The sequence below is a fragment of the Hipposideros armiger genome, unplaced genomic scaffold (assembly GCF_001890085.2).
Source record: "Hipposideros armiger isolate ML-2016 unplaced genomic scaffold, ASM189008v1 scaffold_156, whole genome shotgun sequence".
NCBI lineage: Eukaryota > Metazoa > Chordata > Mammalia > Chiroptera > Hipposideridae > Hipposideros > Hipposideros armiger.
The window spans coordinates 1,165,473-1,180,696 of NW_017731506.1; the positions used below are offsets into that span (position 1 = coordinate 1,165,473).

Here is a 15,224-nt window from a genome sequence, read left to right on the forward strand (position 1 = left end):
AATTAGATTTCTGATCTTCTTTTATAAAAATCAGAATAGCCTTCCTATTGACCAAAATGATAGTACCTTCTCAGGCACCACAGCCCTACCCCAAAACACACACCCCCTCTATAACTTACTCCATTCACTTACTTCCCCATTACCTTCCTGACCCCTTGGTTGAGATTTTCACCCCTGGTCTATGGAATTCTATAGTAATTCAACGATGACCTCAGACATAAGTAAAAACACACAATCTATGTTTAAAACAAAATAAATTGAGCCTTTTAGACTCTGAAGACTACTATAAGGAGAATTTAAAACCACATCCTGAAGTGGTATTGTTGATTAAAAAAAATCATATCTCTGTATATTTTATTTTTTATTTATTTATTTTTTTTTAAAGATTTTTATTGGGGAATTGGGGGGATGAGAACAGTGCTGGGGAATTGGGGAAAGGGGAACAGACAAGTTGCTGTCGTTTTGTTCTTCAATCTAGTTGTGGAGGATGTTGCTTCACTGGCCCAAGTTGGCACCATCATTGCGCTCTTCCCGGGCGAGGGAGATCAGTCGCCGGCTTCTGGACGGCCGCTCACTGCGGCTGCTGGCCGCTCACGCTGGCTGCTGGCCACACACGGTAGCCCATGGCAATCCACTGCCACAGGGACTGCAGCCCACGCCGTCGCCGGCGACTCATAGGCAGCCCAGCTCCAGGTTGAGCTGTTGTTCAGCATCTTAGCTGTGGAGGGCAGTGTCACTGGCCCTCATATGTGGGATCCGAACCGGGGCCCTCTGGCATCCCAAGCGAGTTCTTAACCATCGCGCCACTCGGCCGGCCCCTCTGTATATTTTATATTTTCATACACTACCTTGCCATGAAATAGTAGTAAATAAAAACACCAGATATACTGTTCTACCCATATGTATTTTCTTTTTTTAAAGATTTTATTGGGGAATTGGGGGAGGGGAACAGCATTGGGGAATTGGGGAAGGAGAACAGACAAGTTGTTGTCCTTTTGTTCTTCAGTCTAGTTGTGGAGGACGTCGCTTCACTAGCTCATGTTGGTGTTATTATCATCGAGCTCTTCCTGGATGAGGCAGTCGCTCACTGGCCATTGGACGGCCACTTATGGTGGCTTATGACAGCTCATGCCCACTGCCGGCCAGCCCCACTGCAACCTACGCTGTAGCCGGTGACTCATGGCAGCCCAGCTCCAGGTCAAGCTGCTGTTCACCATCTTAGCTGTAGAGGGCGCAGCGTCACTGGCCCCATGTGGGATCTGAACCGGGGCCCTGCTGCTCAGAGCTGGTGTCCCAAGCCAACTCTTAACCAACGCACCACTCGGCTGACCCCCATCTGTATTTTCTTAAAGATGCTCTTTATGTGTAGAAAACTTGTAAATCTTTTAAGTGAAAACCATCCCATGTGGAGCTGCTGGATACAGTGAAAGAAGGTTCATGGTACAGTAAACATCATATAGTTCTCAGGCATTTTTCAAATAAGTGTTGATCTATTGGGGAAATTAATGTAAAATGGGGAAATCTTTTCATCTCTCCTGAGTGGTAAAGCCAGCCTTAGAAGTAGCCTTGTCAAAGATGATCTCCTTTGAACAAAGCTATTTTATAGTAGTCCATCAATCATTTAAGATTTGTGTGTAGAAAAGTCAAACTTAGTAACTTAAATGTCTTTAAAAGTTAATTTGGCAAGCAAATTGCCAACTTCTGCTTTTTAGAACACCACTTAATATAAGATACCTACGTCTCACTTCTTCATGTCAAAAAAAAGCATTAACAAGTCCCAAGGGTTGCATCACAACTTACAATTTTACAGACACAGCTGGGTCTTAATCATTCCTTCAGTTGAAAAGTGTACATTAATTAATTTGCTTTGTCTTGAAAATCAAAGAGGGAGAGGATGAGAAAAAAAGCCTAAGCAATTCCATACCTCCAGCTCTGATGTGTAGATTAAAGTTAAACTTTAAATGATTACTTGTCAAAAGGTTGATCCATTACCAAGAATCATAAACATGTATTTATAGATAGGTTAACAGCAAGTCCATTCATTCATTCATTCATTCACTCACTCACTCGCTTATTCACCAGTTCTTCCTAACCTGGAGAATTGGGTTCCAAAGGGAAGAAGTTCTGACGTGCCCTAACTTGCTTCTCATGGCTCCTGTTCAGCATAAGATTAAAGAGGTGAAATCAATAATAAGAGTTAAGTAAAACATAAACCAGACACCAGTCAGCTGTTATATTGTAGATGAGAAAGTATATGGGGAAGAGGAAGAGGCAATATTTACCAAGGGCTCAAGAGCGATATCACAGTATTATACAGAAGCATATGACCTCAGACTCTGCAGCATGTAATGGAAGAATAACGGAAACTCAGAGGGATGATTCTCATTCCTTTAGAAATCTTTGGGAATATATGAATACTTTTTAAAGATTAATTTTTCTTGACATGACAAATGAGTCTCAGCCTTCCACACTAGCATTCATCTTTGTATAAATGTCCTACAAGCTAACGAGACAAAGTCCTGCTATTTCATTACGTCTTCCAGTTTCATTTTTTTCTATATTAAGATTGCATGAGTTAGATACAACATTCTCAACCCCAGAGGCTTGCAGGAAGAGGAAGGCATGCAGAATAAATCTGTTATATAATTCAATGGCTTTTTAAAATCCTTACACATACATAGTCAGGATCATGGCTGAGATGGGTTATTTAAATATCTCCAGGTTTACAGTGGGGCTCTGTGCCAGGAAAAATAGTTGTTTCATGTGTCTTTCTATCATCATATCATCAGGCTGTTAACGTGTCCATCGTAGGGGAGAAAGTGCCCTGGAAGTATCGGTTAATCTTGGCCAGTCCACATGAACACTTGACACTTTTCTTTAGCTGAAGTTTTGATGTATTATTCCCTTCCTACATAACTTTGGGCTCTAACCCTTGTAAATATGTAGACAGTATACATTCTTGTTGAAACGATTACTTTGTGGAGAGATCCCAATTCACTCACATTGTCATTTCCCATCCTGCAGAACATGGGTTGGGTCTCCCTGCTAAGACCACAGCAACAGAGACTTGCACTAGCCAGAACAAAAATAAAAACTTTAAACTGTTTCAAAATCTTGAGCTAGCTGGGCTGCTGCAATGAAAGAGGCTGTTTAAGTAATCTTTGAAGTTTGAAAAGTGCTACCCACATGTAGCATATTTATAGGATCTGCAGACATTTGTTGATTTCCTCTCTGTGACTGTGCTTATATAGTCCAAATATGACTTAGGCTAAAGCAGCTATCCAGAAAATTAGATAATGGGAAGACTGTCAGTATGAGGGTTCTAGACAAAAGTAAGTAATCTACTTCAAAAGTAAGTGTATTGTGCCTGAATTCTCCATCTAATTGTCTCAACTTTCCATTCTTAGCTTGAAGAGAAATACCCTTTGTAAAATACACCATTACTATAAAGTTATAATCCTACTCTTCCCCAACCCATAAAATTCATGGAAAACTTTAAGAAAGTTCTTTGTTTTATAGGCATGTGTTGGTGAATTTATTAGATTTATTTAGGTTCATTTAAAATTAATTATACAACTTTATTCTGAGTCAAATGGGCAAGAATTATGTTGACTTTTTGCACACTCTGAGCCAAGACAAAAACTCTTTTGAGTGCAAATTTTCCCCTTCACTTTTTAAGACCAAACTGAATAACAGAGCTGTGATGCACAAATAGTGTGGTGAATGTTGGCTTCCATGAGAGAAATGAACTGTGCAGAATGCCAACTGCCCAGGACACTAGCCTGCAGGTATTCCACTGTGAGGGCCAAACAAAGGGGGCTACAAAGATGTCTGTTCAAAAATCCTGTGACTGCATTTGTGTTGATTGTTTTTAAAATGATCAAATATTTTTAATACCTGGAGCTTCCATTCACCCCTCCCCCATCATAAAGGATATCGTGTCAGGAAAGCATGAAGCAATGGGAATGTCACTAGAACTGACAGAGAATGAGGTCATAAATTGCCACGTGTGACATCTGATTAATCAGGTTAATTTCTCAGAGCCATTAGGATGGGGAGGCTGTGACAAGCCTACCACTCACTCTTACCCCAACACTAGTTCTAATCCTCTCCCCAGCTAGTCCCCCAAATCCTGCCCTGGAAAATCCTACTGGGGCTCACAAAACTGGTAGGACTTGGCCTAAGCTGGCTCACAGAGAAGAAAAAACTAAATTAGCAGACAACATTCAGGGAATAAAAATAGATTTAACATACAACTCCAGATTTCTGGCTTCTTAAATAAGGAAAAGACAGAGATCTGGCTTTGCGGGCCAACATTCCACATGGCCAGCCCGCTGGAGGTGAGCAGTGGCTGCCCGGAGCAGAGGGGCTGCCCGCTCCCGCTGGAAGCAGTCACACCACTTTCCATTGTTTTAGGAAGCCTTCCTCACCCACTAACCTTACTGCCCGACCCTGAAAGCTCTGAGGGCGACCTCCATGCTACTCAGGAAAAGCACATCAGCATTGCTGCATGAAGCAGTCTCCTCATCTTTACCATCATGTGCAGGTTGCCGTGTCAGTCTTAGCAAGTGAACCTGGTGGGATCCAATGTCTATACGCACAAATGAAGGGTCGTTGCTTGTTGTGAAGACCCAATTGGGCTGCTCCATACACTGTTTACATGTCCAGCTGCAGCAAACAGTTCATCAGTGCACTTGCACTTGGACTTGGCTGTATGGATATATTGAATAATTTGTGTCTGATCTGGTACAGCAACAATGTCTTCCAGAATGTTAGCATCCAAGGAACATTTTAGTAATATGTGGTAAATGGTGAGAAAAATAACTTAATCTGGAAGGTAGCAAATGCAAAAATGCTCTTGATAATAATTCTAAGTGTGGCCTAGAAATAGAAGGGAAATGATAGTAGTAGCACTTTTTCTATGTGAAAAATCATTTACTACCATTTCACTAATTCTCTTAAAAAGTTCATTTTCTGCTGACATCATGGGAAGTTTTAAAGGTAATCAATAATTCATGCTGTCCTTCACAGAAAGAAGGACATAACCTCACTGGCTCCTAGTTTCCTCACCTGTAAAATGAAAGGATATAAAACATAATGGCCTATGACACTCCTTCAGGCTCCAAGACTGTACAGTTCTAGGCGATCCTGCCCCAATGAAGAAGGGAGTGGGTATGAGATGGTGATCAGGGAGGACAGTACACGGAGTGACCCTGAGCCAGGACACCACTGTAAACCATTTCCAAGGCCAGGGGCACCATCTGAAGGCATGGGGTTGGGCGAGAGGATTAGGATCTGAGGCAGAGTGGGATGCTGGGGCTACACACAGCAGGGTACATAGGTGGGCTTTGGTGGTGGTTGTGTCAGGCACCCTCTGAGATGACTGCAGAGGTCAGAGGAAAAGCTCTTGCACCTGCGCAGGTGCTCTTTCTATAAAAAACAGGGTTGATGGTGTTTCTGTATTCTTTCCTGGTTGCCCCTAAACTGTTATTTGGTTTGGAAACTCTAGGGGTTATCAGTGTGTGGATGAGTGGGTCTGTATGTGGCAAACACGAGAGCCTGTCTCCAGTGTTGATATTGGCAGACTGCTACAGGCACAGCGTGACAGTTGTGAACAGTTCCTCAAGCTGGAGCAAAGAAATCCCACCATGCGCCACTGCATTAGTGTCAACATCAGGACAAAGTTCCGGAAGTAGTTCTAACCTGGCCAAAGAGACCAGTTAATTGTATTTGGAGTTTAGTTGGGTTTTACACTAAGGATAACATTTTCATTTTTATTGTTCCAGCTTTCTAACCTCCTCATTTTTGTCTTTATAGGATGATTGTCTTTTAAAAATCTGAATCAGAATTGGTTTAAAAGCTTCTGCATGAAATCGAACTAGTGCTAATCATGTAGGGGAGAAGAAAGAAGAGAGAGTAAAAACATGGGGTTTGAACGCCTCTGTTCCGCTTACTGGCTGGGACCTTTGGCAAAATGCTGAAACTCCCTGAGCCCGTTTCCTCCTCTTTAGAGTAGGTAAAACTATGTCTCAAGATTGGTTTTGAGATAATGTGCATAAAAATTATAGCCCTCAAAAAATGTTTATTCGTCAGTCGAGACACTAAAAAATGCCTTTTAATGGCTTTTCTTAGAATTCCTTAAATTCTCAGGTAGACCCCAGGTCAACAACTGGTGTGTTCCTTCTTCAGTGGAGAAGAAGCTGTCTCCTTTCTCCTTCCCTCCCTCCCTCCTTCCAGGTCACCAATCTTCCCACCAGTGGAGGTGGGCATCTGGGAGAGGAAGAAGTCCTCAGGATGGCATAACTCATAGTGTGTGATTTTTAAAATGGGAATTACAGCACTCACACGAGTGCAAAGGAAAATAATGTTTGAGAAATGGAGACTGGGTAGGGTGGGCGTGGAGGTTTATTGAGCACCTTCTGTGTGCAAGGTATATATGCATATTATTTAAATATTACAGCAACCCAGGGAGACAGACCTTATGATGTTCGTTGTGCACACAAGGGAACCAAGGCTCAGAGTGGTTAAGAAACATATTTGGACAGCACACAGTCAGTATTTACAGTGTATCAGTAAAAAGGGAACGCCAAGATGTAAACACACCCAGGTCTGTGTGATGCCAAAATTTACGTCCTTCCCAGTACATCAAAGAGAGAGAAACAGAAAGAAGGTTGGAACGAGAGAGAGAGGCTAGCATAAATGGAAACTGCACTTAAGGTGATAGTTGAATACAGGTTGATGCATCTATGCTTACGTGGTCAGAGTGGCTGAAAGTCCCTAATGGCTTCAGTAATAAAAATCTATAAAAGGAGTACAACACAGCGGCTCGCAAACGTGTAGGCATGCGAAGGCTCATTCCACTTTATGGCCCTGTGATTGCAGGCTTAAGGTGGTAGGAAAGATGCAAATGCTTCCCAACCACAGTTTTAGGAGGAGTTGATTATCCCGTGACAGCACTGTGTTCAGTGAAACCATTTGCCTGCTTACAGCCTCCTCCATAGTAGTGTTTTAATGTCGATACATCATAGAGAACAGGGCCTGTTATGAAGGGTAAGAACGAGGCTGATTGCCTCAGTAGCGGACATGGTACAGTCGTCTGGATGCTCCTTCAAGTCAGAGAAAGGAACCTCTGCCCAGAGAGGTGGGGGAGCAGGTGTTCGTGTAAAAACCCAGCTTGCTGAGGGCTGGAGACCTGCCTCACAGAGATCTGAATGGCTGGCTCTTCTTGCACCACAAGAACATTTTAAGAATTAAAGCGTATTTGAACAGCAGGTGCGATTCAGTGACCTGGACAGCACCGTGTCCAGGGCGGCAGCACTTAGAAGATGCTGCTGCCTGTGGGATGCATGGTCAGGCCACCGATGAGCCCTTCCGAAATGGAGAAACAGCTTGGGCCCCCCGATTCTGGTGGAAGCCTTTCCTGTACCCCGGTCGTCAGGGACCACACCACTTGTTCGGAGGTGCTGCATTAAGGTGTAAGGTTCATGCAAATGAGAAAGATAGCTCTAGCCTTTTAGTAAAGCATCTGGTCTTTCCTCTTCTCAGCCATCAGCAGAGACTTAAAAGGACCCATTTCTGAGGAAAGGAAAAGGCCACAACCTAACTTCAGCGTGCTTTGGAGAATGATGATGGCATTCGATGGAGTATAATAACAAATATTGACTGTGTATAACTGATGGTCCATTTTTAGATCTAAAATCATAGCTGGGAATTCAGAAGTACTTTTAGAAAAAAGTTTTTGTGTAAAAATTGAGGTTGATTTTACCCCTATTACCTTTTGAGGGGAAAAGGCAAGCCTGTCTCTCAGGTGATTCTTTGTTATGGAGGTTTTCTCTCGGCCAACACCCCCCACATACACTCTTGGGCCAGTTCACTTAATGCACTTTGCTTGGATGTTTCTGACACAGTCTAATGACCCATTAGGGCTCTGCAGCTACAGTCATGACCGTAGCAGGCCTGACATGTTGTAGCGAACTGTCTGGATCTGAGAAAGCTGCAACAGTCCCCACCATGCTTACACACGCCACACCGCAGCTTTCTGCCACCTCCATCTTTTTCAACTTTGTTAATATGACTGAACTCAGACATATGCACCAGAGGCAGAAACAAATATCCCCTTTATTTTACTGTTAAGGAAACTGGGGCCCTGAGAAGTGAGGTCACTTGCCAGATGTGGCACAGTTACCAAGTGGTAAAGCTGGGCAGCCGTGGAGGACGCCTGACCCCACAGAACTCTGTCCCTACATTGCGCTGCTTTCAAAAAGGAAGCCAAGACTCCTTCATGTCTCCTTGGCTTGCTGCCTGATGGTCGTGATTTCCGCTGCGTGATTTCCATCTCCCCAGTTCCCCGCTTGCTTTTCTGCTGGGAGCCAGCTCTGTGTTAGATGCTGATGCAGACAGAAATGGGGGGAAAGGCCCCTTGTGCCGTCCCCTCCCAGAACCTCACTCTTTAGAACATGGGTCTGACAGCTCCTGCCCATTGTCCCCAAATAGAACATAAACAGACAACAATAACTTTTTTTAAAAGAAATTAAAATTCTATTTGGAATACTACTGCCTGGAGGGCAAAGGTGTTGCAGAGATTCGGGGGTGGGGTGATCAGCAAAGGCCTCTGGGTGGAGAGTGCCTTGGTGGGTTTCGAGACAGCTCGCTGTGGACTATGAGGGTGGGCGGAGGGGCAGGGAGGAGCCAGGTATTCTGGGTAGAAGGACCAGGTCAAGAGAGCAGGGTGTTAAAATGAACACCTCCATGCCAGTTGGACTTTCAGAAACTCAAATTGGGCCGTTTCACTCTTTGATTAAGGAATTTCAAATATTTGTCTCAAGTAACAGATGGATTTTTTTCACTTCACCCAAAGTTCGGTTTAATAATTATAACTGAGAATTAAGATTGTGTCTCATTACTTTTTCCTTCTAAGAATATGGCAGAAGAAGGGTAAAATCTCATAATATTGGTATTTATTCATTCGAGGGGCTTCTTATGTGAGTTATTTTCACATTCCTCTCTCTCTGGGTTTCCGTACATCTGCAATTTTATTAGAAACCAAACAACATGCCTAAATTGAAGCCACTTTTCCCTAGCCCTTAGAAAGATATCTGCAGAGTGACTTCAACGAAGGATATTCGTGTCTGGAGTTTCCCAGGAACCTTTGACAAACTCCTGAGCTAATTTAAACTAACACAGGGCAATTGCTGGCCTCCGACAGGATACCTCTCCCTGGTAATTTCTCCTGTTTGCTCTCGGTGTAGTTAATAGAAAACAGAATCTCCCAGCCATAACTCTCACCTGCCTGCTCCTTGCTCAGCCTGGGACTGCTCAGGCTCAGATGGCTGCAGGGATGTGTTCGTTCCCGATTTGGGAGTGGAAGTCAACTTCAAACTTGGCTCGGAGAGAAATGAAAACAAGCTGCAGGCCTCTCCTTCTCGGAGCTCTGAGTAACAGCCCAGAATAACAGTATCACCAATCATAGGCGATTAGAACTTTGACCGAACAAACTCGTATTGCTTTTTTGCTAATACGTCTCGAGATCAGGAAGTGAAATACATTTCCTGGAACTAAACTTTTCGAGCCAGTTTCTCTGGTGTTTGCGGCATGCCATTTTTCATTGTATTCCTTGTCTCTTTCATTGAGCATCTAATGCTCTTCCAGTACCCTGAAAGCCAAAAAACGGTTCATAATAGACTACAAGCTTCTAATTGTATACAGAGAGACATAATGTCATTTTAAGATCTGCTCCCTAACAAAACATGATCTTGCTGACTGGTGCTTATTATCAGTAAAGTATCTATCTACACAGTGGTTTATCTGTATGTATATCTAGACACTTGCAGCACAAAAATGAGATGTAAGCATTATCTCTTTAATTTCCACAATTTTCTTATATTCTTTAGGCAATTCATTTCATTTTTATTAAAAGGCGGTTGGGGGGGGGGGGAGGAGTCTGCTTTATGTCCTGATGAGCTACATGAAAGTGGCAAACTCATACATTTAAATCTATTTACATTTATTATTGAGTTTGGTAGATATTACTAAGTTTTTATGAAATTAATGATGTCTTTATTGGCTGTGTTCATGTTCTTCACACATAAAAAGTGACTCGTTAGGCTGGCTTGATTTACTTGGAGCAGGTATCAGTTTGAATTGGGGCGAGGAGAGCACCATTCATTAGTTGCCTCTTCCCAAATCGGTCAAATCTAATGACAACACTCCCTAAAATGTTCATTTGTTTTTAATGTGAAATCCTACCCTCAAAATTAATAACGATTTCCAAACATCCTGAAAATATGCTTCCTTAAGGCCAATGAGAGTTAAGTTCCAGGAAATGACAGGTTTGTTTAAACGTCTCTACCACTTAATGACTTGATTCCTTGCATAGGTGACTTAAAGGTCACTGTACTGAATCACATTTAAGACCTGTTCATTGAGAGGAAGGTGGTCAGCATCTGGATGAACTATTTTGGTGGTGGTAGTTGTTTTTAATTAAATCTGCCTGGCTTCTCCTTACGTTGAAAGAAAAACAAGATTCACTTTTCCCTATTCATCTAAATGTGGATGAAGAAAGTAAGTTTTGGAAATACTAGTAGGTACACAATCCCTTATTTGCAATTACAAAAAAAACAAAAACAAACCCCCAAAACCTGAAAACCAAAAGTTTTTCCTATTCGTTTGGTAACAAAACTTAACCTGAACTGGCATGAGACCATTTATAGTCTCTACTTATCCTTCTTAGGATGCACTGCAAAAACACTAATGGGTTTGATTACTGGGTGTTGCCCCCACAAGGTACATGACCCATGTTACTTTTCAAACACCTGAAAAATTTAAACCTCTGAAACACATCTGTTCTAAAAAGAGACTGTGGAAATAATCCTTCGTCCCTAATGAGATTAAAAACAGGATAAAAAAAGAGGGGTTAGGAGATCCTCTAGAGCAGAATTCCCAACACTGGTTTTCCTAAACCCAGGAGCTCTCTGAGTATCCCATGGTGTATTGTGAGATTCTCATAGAATCTAAAACATGTAACTGATTTCATTTATTTTTAAGAATGTATATCATGCTTTACTTGCAAGAATAATTCAGAGATTAGGAATTGCTGACTGAGTTACCTAGTCTTAATTTCCTCTGTTTGTGCTTCTAATGACAGGGTTCCGGGGCTCCTATCCATACAAGGGACCAAGAACAGGCTTTCACAAGGTGATTGATGCTCACAGAGCAGAGGGGATCTTGGCAGACGGTCTCCAAGCCTCTTGTGGGGAAGCAAGGACATCCAGCAACAGCACACGTGCCTGCCCCACTCGGCACAGGAACCCCCTGCGTGGGTGTGCTTCATTTTTCCCTCGCATCTGACAGCCAACTACAGGTGGGTCAGACACCCTCCTCTCTGTGTTAAATGTGTAGACGTCACTGGCTTTTTGTGCAGTTCGTGGTGGTCTCTTCAAAGCAATGTTCATGTCTGCAGCCTGTATTCTTTCTCTCCCCCATGGAATGACCCTGGAAATGGCTTTTTCCAATCCCCAGCATCAGAGGGAATTGTCAGCTGGCAGTGTCTGCCCTCTGCTCTGTTATATGTACCTGCCTTTAATTTTCAAATACCTGCAACTTTCTTTTCATAGTTAATACCAGTTGAAGGATTAATTAATTAAATGAAGAATTTGTATTTCAAGATTAATTGAGAGCAATTGTTCTCTTGGGCAGCCGGTGGGGGTAGCTGAGGAGGAAGACCTACTCTCTTCCCTTCCTCTCTGAGGGGTCCCCTCCACAAACTACCCCTCTCTGTTATTTCTCACAAAATGGACAGTGGGCATCAGGCACGGTGGTCATAAGTTCTAACTCTGAGATAAAATGGAGGCAAATAGTTAATAGCAGCAATCCAAATTATCTGGAGGGAAAACAGCACATGGAGATCACCAATTAACCCCTGAATCTAAAAATAAATAAATAAATAAACCACAATTCCCATAATTAATAGCACAGCAGACAAGCCCTGTAATTATGATCTCTGTGACAAGGACCAGGATCAGGAGGAAAAGTGAAATTACCCAATAAGCTTGAGTGTGACAGGCAGAAACCAAATTACAGTGCTGAGGGTCAGACAAAAGGAGAGGCGGTAAATCAGACAGAAAGGGAGTGTGATACCCATGCTCAGCCCCGCAGAGGTGCCCACGCAGCTGGTCACCCCCAAAGAGCACCACGATCCCTGCACACATGTGCCCAGCCTTCTTGGGGAGGAAATGGAGGCAGAGGAAATGTACACATGGCTCTGAAAGCTGTTCAGCACGTGGTTACTGGAAGGGCCTGAGGTTCACCTGGGTCACGCAGGCCTTCACTGGTAAGGATTCTGTGGAGCACCTGGAGAGGGAATAATGCATGGACTTCTTTTCGAGCGGCAGGTCTTCCTGTTCAGCTAACATACATGGTCTTTTGCTCCAGAGTAAACACAGAAATCATTCTGAAGTGCTATGCAAGCATAAGCAGATATGCTCTTCGTATACGAGTATCTATTTAATCAGCCCTTTCCAGGAGCACTAAGACATGAAAGAAGGCAGAGCCTCCTCCAGAGTCTTCAATGAGGAGAGAGCAAGGTGCTGTGTGGCACCTGAGCAAGATGACTCAAGCTCAGGCAGGGCCTCGCCATCTGAAAGTGACGGTCCTAAGTATGAACGCCCCCCCCCTCAAATAGGTTAACAGTCGTTATTAGTAACTTTTTCGTTTCTTGCAAGCAATTTTATTTCAAAGGAGTACTGCTTTTGTACATCATGTATTACTTGCTCAATGTTTGGGGACTTTGCAGCAAGAACATGAGACATGAGATAATATCATACACATACGTGTAGGCATTGAGAGAGGACTATTTTCAACGTTCAGTAAAATAAGAAACTGCCTTTGTTAGTGTTTCGCCTTTGCTCCTTCGCTCAAGAAATTGTTGAGTCTAATTAATATGGGCAAGTGGGGCACTGTGCTAGGACAGTTGGGGAGACCAAGGTCATGGGCTTTGTTGTGGGTCCTGTGCCCGTGGAGAGCCCCCAGACTGCTATGGGAAACAGTACATAAGCAGCTATACCAAAGTAGAAAGCAACGTAAGCATAAAAGGAAACACTATGGGCGTTCAGAGGACTAAGAGATAACATCCAGATATTAATTCTACAGCCCAAACGCATGCCACATCTGTCTACTTCTCAACATCTGCGTACTACATGCTGCCTGCGATCGTCCAGCCCACCGTCAGTTCCTGCCTGGGAACTGCAGTTGCTTCCTAATTAGTCTCCCTCCTTCCTCTTAATCCCCACACAGCAGCGGATGGTCTTTGAAAAACATAGATCAGATCATGTCCTCTCCTGCATGAAACTCTCCCGTAGCTTCTTACTGCATTTACAACAAAGTTGAAACCCCCTATTTGGGTGCAAACTGTGCCACCCCCTTCCTGCCCCGTCTTATTCCATTCCACCATTTCCCAGTCTGCTCCGGTCCCTACCTAGCCTGGCTTTCCTCAGACACACAGCCCTCACTCCCGCCTTGTGGACTTGCTGTTCCCCCCACTTAGAATGATCCTCCCCACCCGACTTCATACAGCTGGCTTACTTGTCACTGAGAATGCCGTTAAAATGCCACTTCCTTGAACAGGCCTTTCCTGATCCCCAAACAACCCAGTGCCTTCTTTGTTCATCACTTTATTCTCAGTTTCTATAGTGGATTTGCCCCTTGTTGATATTTCCACATTTAAATTCTTATTTGCCTTTTGTCTGCCCTCCATTAGAATGTAAGCTGCTTATGGGCAAGTTTGTCTTGTTAATCACTGTATCTCTGTCTTCTGGAACAAAGCTCACTACACAGTGAACTTGAATAATGAATAAATGATGCTACTCCAAGAAGGAACATCAGAACAATTTCTCACAAGGCAGTGTTAAAACAAAGGAAGTACATACGCAAGAGGCAAGATGAGCAGAGACGGGCATTGGCAGATATCCGAGAAGACAGTTAGGAGGGTAGAACTATTATCAGTGGCCAGAAACTATAAGGAGATCATTTCTGCTCAAAACAAGGAGGAATTTTCTAGTAGTCCTAGTAACACAAACATAGACGGACCTACCTATGGGGACAGGAGGCCGGATGAATGCTGGGACAGAAGGACTGTTGTCCATGGAGTTGGTCAGACATCGGATGTGGGGCTGGACAAGACAACATTTGAGGTCCCAGTGGAGAGCCTGATTACCTATGATTCTTGGATCCTCTGACAAGCCCTGCTTCCCTCGTGGTGAGGAAACACTGCTTAGCACAGGAAATCCCAGATGTCTAGCAAAATCCTGCTGTTGACTCAAGCTCTTGGCTGGAGGCTGCCCGTATAGCGCTGGTGATGAAATAACATGCCTAGAATCGGCGGACCGAAGTCCTCAGGCTTTGGCTAGGCCTCATTCATTCAGGAGCTCAGTTTGACCAGCTTGGGTAGGCGATAGGTCAGTAGCCAAAAAGTATGTGTGAGGAGCAAGAGATGGTCATAACCTAATGAGCACCAGAGGCTTTTTGGGGTGGGAACATACAGCATCCATACTACTTGACCTCTTCTCCTCTCTGCAAAGCTCAGTGAAGGTACTGGAGTGTGTGACACACAGTTAAGCTCTGGTGTGTGGCCTTCCTGGGGATGCGTGTCATCCACTGGCTAGTTATTAATGCTCAATTGCCAATGACATACAGATCCCAAGAGATGATTTAACTCGGCTCTCATCTCAAATCCCCTCCCAGTGACTCATAACTTGGTCCTGAAAGTGGAACAGCTGGGCCAGCCAGCTGGAGAGAAGACATCCAGATGTTGCTGGGTGGGGTTGGAGGGGGCTCTGGAGCCCTCCTCTGTGCAGTCCACCCAGAATGCCTCAGTGGGCTACAGAGTGTGGGTGTTCCCCCCTTTGCAGACAAGACGTGGGTGGGGATGTCGGCTCTGTCATGGGCCGTCTTCAACACACATATGTGTCTTCAAGCAGAGAGTGCTGTAGCTGCTCTTATGCAACTCAGAGAAGTTTTATTTCTTTGGGGAATGTTAGATCCTTGAGCCAATCCATCTGGAGAAGGTATGAGAGATAGTACTCTGGCCAGAGTGCACCGCCCACCCAGATGTCTGGGCTTAAAATGTACCGCCCACCCAGATGTCTGGGCTTAAGACATCTCAAATTAGAGAAGTTAAAGGAGGGGGTAGAGGTGAGTGGCAAGAATCTGAGAAAAGGATTGAAAACACA

At 43.8% G+C, this 15,224-nt stretch overlaps 1 protein-coding gene across 5 annotated transcripts in view; it reads right to left on the reverse strand.

Moving 5' to 3' along the window:
- Positions 1 to 15,224, reverse strand: part of SEMA6A (semaphorin 6A) — a 127,385-nt gene that overhangs the window by 62,301 nt on the left and 49,860 nt on the right. The window contains exon 1 of one of the 5 annotated variants that reach the window (XM_019651247.1): positions 2,094 to 2,149. The exons of the other annotated variants lie outside the window; for them this stretch is intronic. The gene's annotated coding sequence lies outside the window, so the exon portion shown is untranslated. Of the gene's footprint in view, positions 1 to 2,093; positions 2,150 to 15,224 lie in introns of those variants that run through there. 5 annotated transcript variants of the gene reach the window in all.